This window comes from Theobroma cacao, chromosome 4, assembly GCF_000208745.1.
Source record: "Theobroma cacao cultivar B97-61/B2 chromosome 4, Criollo_cocoa_genome_V2, whole genome shotgun sequence".
Taxonomy (NCBI): Eukaryota; Viridiplantae; Streptophyta; class Magnoliopsida; order Malvales; family Malvaceae; genus Theobroma; species Theobroma cacao.
This window is the reverse complement of record NC_030853.1, coordinates 28,465,237-28,475,924: the sequence shown is the minus strand read 5'-3', so window position 1 is coordinate 28,475,924 and position 10,688 is coordinate 28,465,237. Positions and strand designations below refer to the sequence as shown.

The window sequence follows — 10,688 nt, the reverse complement described above, 5'->3', positions numbered from 1 at the left end:
GATTTAAACAAAATTGAAATTCTTAGACTTAATCTAGGCTCGACCTATCTTACAACAGGTTCGATTTAAACAAAATTGAAATTCCTAAACTTAATCTAGGCTCGACCTATCTCACAACAGGTTTGATTTAAAATTGAAATTCTTAGACTTAATCTAGGCTCGACCTATCTCACAACAGGTTCGATTTAAACAAAATTGAGATTTCTAGACTTAATCTAGGCTAGACCCATCTCATAACAGGTTTGATTTAAATAAAATTGAGGTTCCTAGACTTAATCTAGGCTCGACCTATCTCATAACAGGTTCAATTTAAATTCTTTAACGCTAACTTAATTAGATTAACATAAAATGAAAAAAACTCAAATCTTTCCATCAAAGTTTTACAATCTCCACCCTTTAGGTCGAGTGACTTTCTACCTTCGACGCTTGGGACATGAATTAATTTTGATTCTTGTCGAGTGCGTGGCTAGGCATGTATGCATGATTGACATGATAGAATGCTTTTCATGTTTATGATTCATTAAGGTTCCAAGACCTTTCTCTTGCTTCATCCGATTTTTTCACTGCAACTTTCGATCTTCTTTGCTTGTTTTCTTTCCTCCTGTAGAATTCAGGTAACTCCAGATTTTCCCTAAGTACCTTCTCTTTTGACATCTGACTTTGCCTTAGGTTCAGGGCTCTGCCCTTCTTTTTTTATCCTTAAGTCTTTTGCTGAACAATGGGTGTAATTTCTTGCTTAATTAGTTTATTTCTTTTACCAATCATCATTAATTTTCATGACAGCCATTATGTGAAATCAATGGGATAGTAAAGAACAAAATGGTTTAAATAAAGAGGCGAAGGAGAATTTCATATATAAGAAATCAAATAATCCAAGGCAAAAAGAATTTACAGGGCAAACATTAGATCTTTAAATAATGAACACTCATACCACTAAGAGAAAACAATCTGATATTCGACTTCAAGAATTGTCCTTGATTGATGCTTTGAGCAAATCTGTAGGTTGCAGATTCCCTAGCTTCTCCTATTTTGTGAAATTGTGAAGCTCCATTCATTGTGTATTTCTACCTCCATCTTGTGTTCCCTTTAGGCTGACATCCTCAAATTCCATTCTAACTTCCTGCTTTTCAGCCTCAAGCCGCCCTTTTTGGGTTTTCAGCATGAGCCTCCTTCTTTAGGTACGAACTGCCCTTTTTGAGTTTTCAGCACGAACCCCTTCCGTTTTTTTTTTTTTTTTAAGCATAGTATTTCTTCACCGCATCCGCATTTATCGGATTAGGCAAATCTCCTCCATCCATGTCAGCCAAGATCAAAGCTCCTCCTGAAAAAGCCTTCTTTACCACATATGGCCCTTCCCAATTTGGCATCCACTTTCCCCGAAAATCAGTTTGATTAGGGAGTAATCTCTTGAGAACCAACTCTCATTCTCGGAATTGCCTAGGATGAACTTTTTTCTCGTATGCTCGCATCATCCTTCGTTGGTACATCTGACCATGACAAAGAGCCGCAAGCCTTTTCTCCTCAATCAAATTCAACTGTTTGTAGCGGGAGCGAACCCACTCAGCATCTTCTAATTCTATTTCCATCAACACCCTAAATGATGGGATTTCTACTTCAACAGGTAGAACTGCTTCTGCACCGTATACTAATGAGTACGGAGTTGCCCCGGTGGAGGTACGCACAGAAGTTCGATATGCATGTAAGGCAAGAGGAAGTTTCTCATGCTAGTCTTTATAAACTTCAGTCATCTTTTCGACAATCTTTTTGATGTTTTTGTTGGTTGCCTCTACCGCTCCGTTCATCTTCGGACGGTAAGTTGTCGAGTTATGATGCTTGATCTTGAATTTAGCGCAAACATCCTTCACCATCGCACCATTCAAATTGCTTGCGTTATCCGTAATGATCCTTTCTGGAAGCCCATACCGACATATGATCTCCTTTTGGATGAACCTGCACACCACCTTTTGTGTCACATTAGCATAGGAAGCTGCTTCTACCCATTTCGTGAAATAATCAATGGCCACCAATATGAATCGATGTCCATTAGAGGCTTTTGGCGTAATAAGTCCAATCACGTCCATTCCCCACATTGAAAATGGCCAAGGTGCCGTGAAAACGTGCAATGGGGCTGGTGGAGCATGGATTCTATCAGCGTATACTTGACACTTGTGGTATTTTCGAGCAAAGTTTATGCAGTTTGATTCCAATGTCAACCAATAAAAACCAGCTCTCATAATTTGTCTAGCCAACATATGTCCATTAGCATGAGCTCCACAAGTTCCTTTGTGGACTTCTTTCATTATTTTGTTGGCTTCTGCAACATCCACACATCTCAAGAATACTTGATCTCGACTCCTTTTGTAGAGCACTTCTCCGCTAAGGAAGAAACCCATTGCTAATCTTCGAAGAGTTCGCTTGTCATTATCGGTGACATTCTCAGGATATGCCTGGTGCTTGATGTATTGCATGATATCATGATACCACGGCTTACCATCAACCTCTTCTTCAACATTCAAGCAGTGTGCGGAGACTTCACGGACTTCTAAATCAAAAGGGCGTACATCGGCCGCCTCTTTTATTTTGAACATCGCTGCGAGGGTGGCCAAAGCATCAGCAATCTGATTCTCTTCTCGAGGCAAATGGTTGAAGCTGATTTCTTTGAATTGTTTGCTTAATTCTGTAACCAGCTTTTTATATGGAACTAGTTTAGGATCTCTAGTTTCCCATTCACCTTTCATTTGACATATCACTAAAGCCGAATCTCCGTAAACATCTATCGCATCAGCCTTCATATCAATTGCTGCTTGTAATCCCAGTACCAACGCCTCATACTCCGCCATATTGTTAGTACAATTGAAATTCAATCTCGCCGTGGCTGGATAGTACTTTCCATTTGGAGAAATCAACACTGCCCCAATTCCGTGCCCCAAAGCATTGGATGCCCCATCAAAATACACCTTCCATGGATTAAGTTCATTGGGACCAACTTTTTCTACATGCAAGACGGCCATCAAATCTTCATCTGGAAAATCGAAACTTACAGATTCATAATCCTCATTAGCTCGATCTGCAAGGAAATCGGCGATGGCGCTCCCTTTGATTGATTTTTGGGACACATACACAATGTCATACTCAGACAATAGCACTTGCCATCGAGCTATTCTTCCGGACAGGCAGGGTTTTTCAAAAATATACTTGATGGGATCTAATTTCGCCACCAACCATGTTGTGTGATACAACATATACTGCCGGAGCCTCTGAGCGGTCCATGCTAGTGCACAACACATCTTTTCGAGCGCAGAATATTTGGACTCATACTCCATGAATTTCTTGCTCAAGTAATATACGGCTCGTTCTTTCTTCCCAGTTTCATCATGTTGTCCCAATACACATCCCATAGAATTCTTGTTCACAGTCAAATACAGAATGAGAGGTTTTCCGACCGTCGGTGGCATCAACACCGGTGGATTTGTGAGATATTCTTTGATTTTATCAAAGGCTATTTGACATTCTTCATTCCACTCTCCTGGGTCTCGTTTCCGAAGCAGCTTGAAGATTGGATCACATTTGCAGGTGAGCTGGGATATAAATCGAGCAATGTAATTCAGCCTCCCTAAAAATCCTCTCACTTCTTTTTGCGTTTTGGGAGGTGGTAGCTCTTGAATAGCTCGTATTTTATCCGGGTCCACTTCAATTCCTTTTTCACTGACTATGAACCCCAACAATTTCCCAGAGGTTACACCGAAAGTGCATTTTGCAGGATTCAACTTGAGCTGGAACTTCCGCAATCTCTCGAACAGTTTCTTGAGATTGACAGTATGATCCCTTTCTGTATGAGATTTTGCAATCATGTCATCCACGTATACCTCTATCTCTTTATGCATCATATCGTGGAACAAAGCTACCATTGCCCTTTGGTAAGTGGCGCCTGCATTCTTCAATCCAAATGGCATTACTTTGTAACAAAACGTTCCCCACATGGTCACGAACGTTGTTTTTTCCATATCTTCGGGTGCCATCTTAATCTGATTGTAACCAGAAAAGCCATCCATAAATGAGAACAAAGTATGTTTTGCTGTGTTGTCCACAAGAGTATCAATATGTGGCAAAGGGAAGCTATCCTTCGGACTCGCTCTGTTCAAATCCCTATAATCGACGCACATTTGAACTTTTCCATCCTTCTTAGGAACTGGAACTATATTAGCTACCCATTCAGGGTATTTAGCCACCTCTAAAAATCCAGCATCGAATTGCTTTTTTACTTCCTCTTTAATCTTCAGCAACATTTCTGGCTTCATCCTTCTCAACTTCTGTTTAATAGGCTTGCAATCTGGTTCCAAAGGTAACTTGTGAACAACCATGTCAGTATTAAGACTTGGCATGTCCCGATATGACCAAGCAAACACGTCTACATATTCACGGAGTAATTCTTCTAGCTTCTGCCGTTCATCGGATGACAGCGAGGTGCCGATCTTAACTTCTTTCTTCTCTTCCCCATTTCCGAGGTTAATCATTTCTGTGAGTTCCTGATGAGGTAAAGTCTCATTTTCTTCCTGTTCCAACATTCTCGACAAATCAAGGGGTAAGCTATAGTCATCCACCTCATTTTCATTTTTCAATTCATCAATGTTCGGAATCATCTCAAAATCAATATTCAAATCGTTGTCTAGATTGTCTTCGTGTTCATTATTTAAAGACCTGTAAACAGGTAAAGTTGGACGCGTGTATGGGCAAGTATTTGTAGGCTAAAAGAATAGATGAAAGGAAATATGCAAAAAGATTGATGAATTATGAAACACATTATGCATTGTCATTTATTTAAATGATGAAAGTAACAGAAAGCCCTACTTAAACAAGAGATTACTCTTAACACCCTTGGGCATAGGCATTTAGATAAAATTGTTCATTACATTTCGGAAGACTTAAAGATGATGGGCAATTCCGTGGCTGTCCAATTGCTTAGCTCATCTCCTGGCAGTACTGGATACACCACAGGGATCTTTTCATTAGGTTCTTCATCTCTGATCATATGGATTGATAGCTCATCAAATATCCGTAGAACCTGATTGACCTTTGGTGGCGCTTCGGGATGAATGAAACCTGCAGAGCGAAAGTCTCATATAGGTGTGGGATTGTTCGTTCCCCTAATTCTTCTTCCTTTCCCTCAAGTTGAGCCATCCTTTTAATCTTCTTTTGAGCTGTCAGTTTCCTTCTCTCTTCTTTGGTAGGCTTGTACCCCAAACCAAACCTTTCTTCGTTCTTCATTGGAGTCAGAGGACGGTTAATTCCTTGTAAATTCTTTTCTAACCCCAAACCGACACGACATCCTTTACCCACAGTCTGCTTAACTCCCATTTTAGTGGCTACTGACAAACGAGGGGTCGGTATCACTTTTTTTTCCCCTACATAAGTAGCATTAACAAATTCAAAAGATCTGAAAGAGCATTCTGGGACTTCTTCTGTTGCCTCTACATAGGGAGCAGATGATGGTTGAATAGCCAGTATGTCTTCCTCCGCACATACACTTATCAGTTGGCCTTCAGCTATGAATTTAACTTTTTAATGAAGGGAAGATGGTATGGCTCCAGCCATATGAATCCATGGACGCCCTAACAAGCAATTGTATGACGGGGCAATGTCCATGACTTGAAATTGGACCTCAAAAATACAAGGGCCAATTTTTATCGGTAGTTCAATGTCCCCTACCACCTCCCTTGTGGTTTCGTCGAAAGCCCTTACAACCATGCGGCTGGTTCTCATATACGACACATCTACTGGCAACTTGGTTAAAGTAGAGCGAGACATGACATTTAAAGCTGAACCATTATCGACCAAGACCCTAGGTACGGCATGCTCCTTGCATTTGATGGTAATGTGCAGCTCTTTGTTACTTCCTCGACCACCCGATGGTATTTCTTCATCATTAAAGGCAATGAAGTTCCCCACTATAATGTTCCCCACGATGTGGTCTAACTTTTCCACTGATATATCTTGTGCCACATAAGTTTGGTTCAAGACTTTGAGCAGCCCGTTCCTGTATGCTTCCGAATTCAACAGTAAGGACAACAACGAGATGCGAGCGGGTATCTTGGTTAATTGTTCTACCACACTGTATTCACTGTGTTTGATAAACTTGAGAAATTCACCCGCTTCTTTCTCGGTAACAGGATTTTTGACCTCATTGTTCGGAGCCACTACAGATTCGTCAACTTGGTCCTTGGAAAAGGTATCCGTTTTCTTTAGGCCTCCCTCTCCCTGTGCTGGTTTCCCTTTTCTAACTCTTTTCGCTATCTCAAGGGAATAACATTGCCCACTTCGCATTATACCCCCCACACCGGTTAGATCTTCAGAAGATGCTTAGGGGACGGATGAAGCTGTGCCCAAAATATTACACTCATAATTCCATGGGACAGCCTTATCGCTCTTGTAAGGGAATGGGCTGGGGACTTTGATGGTAATACCATTTCTGATCATAGTAGGGGATGTATTATTCATCGGGCTTCTGTTTTCTTCATAGAAGATGGTTAGAGGTTTAGGTTTGTTTGCCCCGAATGAACTTGATGCCACTTCAGTTGGGGTGTCTCCATTTATGGTTCCGACCAAATTCTCTTCGGCTTCTTCATAAAACTCAATTACCGATGAATCCATCAATTCTTGCAACTTACGACGAAAGCTATCACAATTTTTAATGGAATGCCCAATTGCCCCCATATGAAATTTGCAAGAATAAGCGAGATCACGCCCCAATTTTTTGTGTCGATGGGTTCTGGAGTGATGGCATTTATCTTGGACAACGCCTCAAACACTTTATCCATTGGCGTTTGAATCTCATCAATACCTTTTTTCACCCTTCGAATCATCTCTTTATGTATGGCATTCACAGTCGGTCTTCCATGATTAGGTAACGGGTTCCCATCAACACTCAAACTGTCTTTTTTGACAAAATTTAAAAGTCATGCCTTAATGAGTGCTTGAACTTTATGTTTTAAAGCAGTACAATTCTCGGTGGAGTACCCTTGAATTCCAAAATGGTAATCACAATGCGCATTCGGGTCATACCATTTCGGGAAAGGTGGTCGGAGTGGTTCTAAAGGGGTTCGAGCAAGGAGTCGATTTTCTATGAGTTGTGGCAGCAATGTAGTGTAAAGGATTGGAATAGGATCAAACTTCGATCTTTCTAGGGTAGTTTTAGGTCCTCTTTGACCATGGCCAGGATTATTGGTTGAAGCTACCGGTCTTGGTGGTGGAGTTTGTGGAAAAACATTGGTTTGAAATGTTGGTTGCGGGACAGGTTGGTACACATATGGGTTTTGTGTGATGTTGCCTATGTTCGGATAGAAGGGTTGGTATGGGGGGTACGGATAATATGGGTTAAAGTTGTGGGCTTGTTGGCTGTCGTGAGCGACTGCTTGCACATCCCCTTCTTTCTTCTTGGGCGTACTCCCTTTCTTTGAGCTGGCAACTTCATGTCCTTCAATTTTTCCACTTTTGATAGCTCCTTCTATTATTTCTCCCGATAGGACCAAATCTGTAAAGTTTTTCGTGGCATTANACCAAAATGCCCTTAACTATGTCATTTTGTTTTTTCTTGGCATTGCCGATCAAGCGCTCGTAGAATGAGAGCTCGGAGTGTATTTATGAACAAAACAGTCATCTCCTTATCAGTGAGAGGTGGCTGAACTTGCGCTGCTGTATCTCTCCACCTTTGGGCATATTCCTTGAAGTTCTCGCTTTGCTTCTTTTCCATAGTCTGTAATGACAACCGATCAAGGGCTAATTCAGCCACATGCTTATATTGAGCTATGAAGGCTCTTGCTAAATCTTTCCAAGTCTTAATACGGTTTCGATCTAGCTGTACGTACCACCGAACAGCTGACCCAATCAAGCTATCTTGGAAAAAATGGATCAGTAACTTATCATCGTGAGACTATGCAGCCATCTTCCGACAATACATGGTAATATGTGCCATGGGACATTTTGTTCCGTCATATTTTTCAAACTCCGGAACCTTAAATTTGGCAGGGATCAATACATCCGGTACTAAGCATAGCTCGGTTGCGTCCATGGTACCAAACCTATCAACTTCTTCGATAGCACGAAGACGCTCTTCCAACAGACCGTACTTTTTTTGATCTTTTTTATTTTTTCCTGTTTGTGACGAGTCCTTTCTTAGTTTCTCTTACTTTTTCGGATCGTCTAAATTTGGGACGGGTATTGGTTCAGCAGGATTTATTACAGAATATGGCCCGAATTGCCCATGAGTCGGTTGATGGCCTAGCGGGGGTGGTGCATTGTAATAGACGGATGGCATCACTTGAGGGTGGACCCTTTGAGAGGTTTGGGCATGTGGTGGAGTGAACCCTGGGGGATAGGATGGATCATCCCTTTAGTTTCCACTGTCTTATGCTGACGGGTTTTCTGACGGAGCTGGCTCTTCGATCGCTCTTTTTCCTTTACAGAAACTCATCATCAATTCCATCATCTTTGCTAACTGTTCTCTCATTTCATCCTGAGCTCTTTCCATTCTGTCCATTCGCTCTCTTTGTTCTTCTTCCATGATCCTTGCTCGTTGACGCGTGTTATGAACACGTTGGTCACTTGGCTTAGGTGGTCGAGCTATTTTGGAACCTTATTATTGATCATAAACATGAATTAGATGCGTATTTGATGCATGAATGAACCCATTATCTTTATTTTTTAGATGCAAATACTCATTGTCATGAAATGATGATTTATGCATGTATGAATGATTATGTACTAAAAGTATTCGTCACATGACACCCAACAACAAAGTCATCCATTGCATAAGATATTTGTCTTTGATTACAACTCAGAAGCCATCTAGAAATATTCGCCAATCTTATTATAATGGCTATACACCTCATCTAAATGCTTGATCAACTGTTGCTCTTGTTTTCCAACTGAAAAGATCTGGCTTCTTAATATGTCCGTCTTCCAAGCCATGCTTCTCGCCTTGTAAGCCACCTCCCTCATTTGCCAAACCAAGTAATCCATCCGGTCGTATTTCTCTGTATAAGCTTGTTTGTAAGATTCACCCCATTCTTGAATTCTAGTGCTTTGTTGCTTGAGGCGTTCGTATTCCTGTTGATAAGTCGTCATGACCCCTTCGAGCTCCTCATACTCCTGTCTTAGTAATTGGATGGACTCTTGTTGGAATCGCACTTGTTTTCTTAGCTCATCATTGTGCGTTTGAAGTTCATTGCCTCGATTTTCTCTCACTTGTATTTCCCTTTGAAGTTCACTGGTTGTGGCAGAAAACTTATCATTCAGGCTCTCATACTTCCCTTCCATTTTTCGAACTTTCTTTCTTTGCTCACTTACTTCTCTTTTCATTTTCTCACACTCTTTTTGGAGGTCTTCATACCGTTGCTTCCAACTAGCATTTTCAGCTTCGGACTTCTTTCGAGCTAACTCACTTTCGAGCAAAGCGTCTCGTGGTTCTGGATCAACTGGGCCACGTATTGCATCTTCTTTCGGATATACCACATCCTTAACTCGTTGGTCATACCATATCTGATATCCGATAGTCACTTCATCGGTGTACCTCCCTTGATCCACTCAGCTAGTTTTCTTCCAAGCTTGCGCAATCTCTTCAATCCTTTTTAGAAAACTCGACTCTCCATAAGCAAACTCCAAAGTATTAAGTCGGTGTGTCATCGGCACAAACTGCTTTGACCCAAATTGTCTTCTCACCATAATTGGGGCGTAACTGATGGCTCCCCATGGCCCTATTAACGGTACCCAAGGTTCATTTTCGCATTTGTACAAGACAGGGTGATGCGGCATCCACGGGGCTCTCCATGTTACTTCCACACTCATGAGTTCCCGAAGTCTAGAGATCCATTGTTCCTTAGTCCTATTTTTTGGCCATTCACTCTCGCAAAATTCTCTGATAGGGGCGGTTTGCGGATGAAATGGCTTTCTGAACTTATCGACCTTGCATTCAAAGTGGCTCACTATCCAGATGGAAAGAAGCTGTGCACATCCCACAAATCGTCCCTCACCTTTTCTTCGACAGTAATTCAGTGATCTGAGAGTTTTCGCTAGAATAGAGGGCGAAGGATTGGCCTTGTTGATGACTTGCTAGAAGAAGTCTATAATTTTGACTTCTATATGTCCCAAGACCTTGGGAAAGATCACTAGCCCGTAAATTCCCAAGGCCATCACAAGCTATCTTTGCTCGGTGTCCTGATGCTTCATGATATAGCTACGTAGAAAACTCCACGGGATACATTCATTGTCCCCTTTTTTCCTTAGATTCTGATCAACTTCCGCCGGGGTAATACCCATCATTTTGGCTAACTTTCGCCTGTGTCCGGTCTTCTGTCCTCTCCAATATATCTTATCCGAATTATCAAGATCGATTTGTAGGAGAGCCGAGTACTCTTCGATTGTGGGAACCATATCCACTTTATTGAACACGAAGCATCTATACGACGGATCTCAAAATTGCACAATGGCCTTCAACAACTGTTCATCTATCTGGACCTTGAGGAGTCGAGCTATGTGGCCATATTTCCTATCAAAATTTGCCTGAGTGGTAGCCCCCCACTTATCCCATATGTTGAGCAAATCGGTGAAGTCGTTCTGTTTGAGATCAAGGTGGACCCTATCAGGTAGTGATGAGAAGTGATCCTTTGACAAGCAATCTCCTTCACTTTGTTGGG

General features: G+C 41.5%; 2 pseudogenes; one reads left to right on the top strand and one right to left on the bottom strand.

The window, feature by feature from the left end:
* Positions 1 to 10,688, top strand: part of LOC18603099 — a 20,769-nt pseudogene that overhangs the window by 4,418 nt on the left and 5,663 nt on the right.
* On the bottom strand, positions 1,236 to 9,745 carry LOC108661637 (annotated as a pseudogene).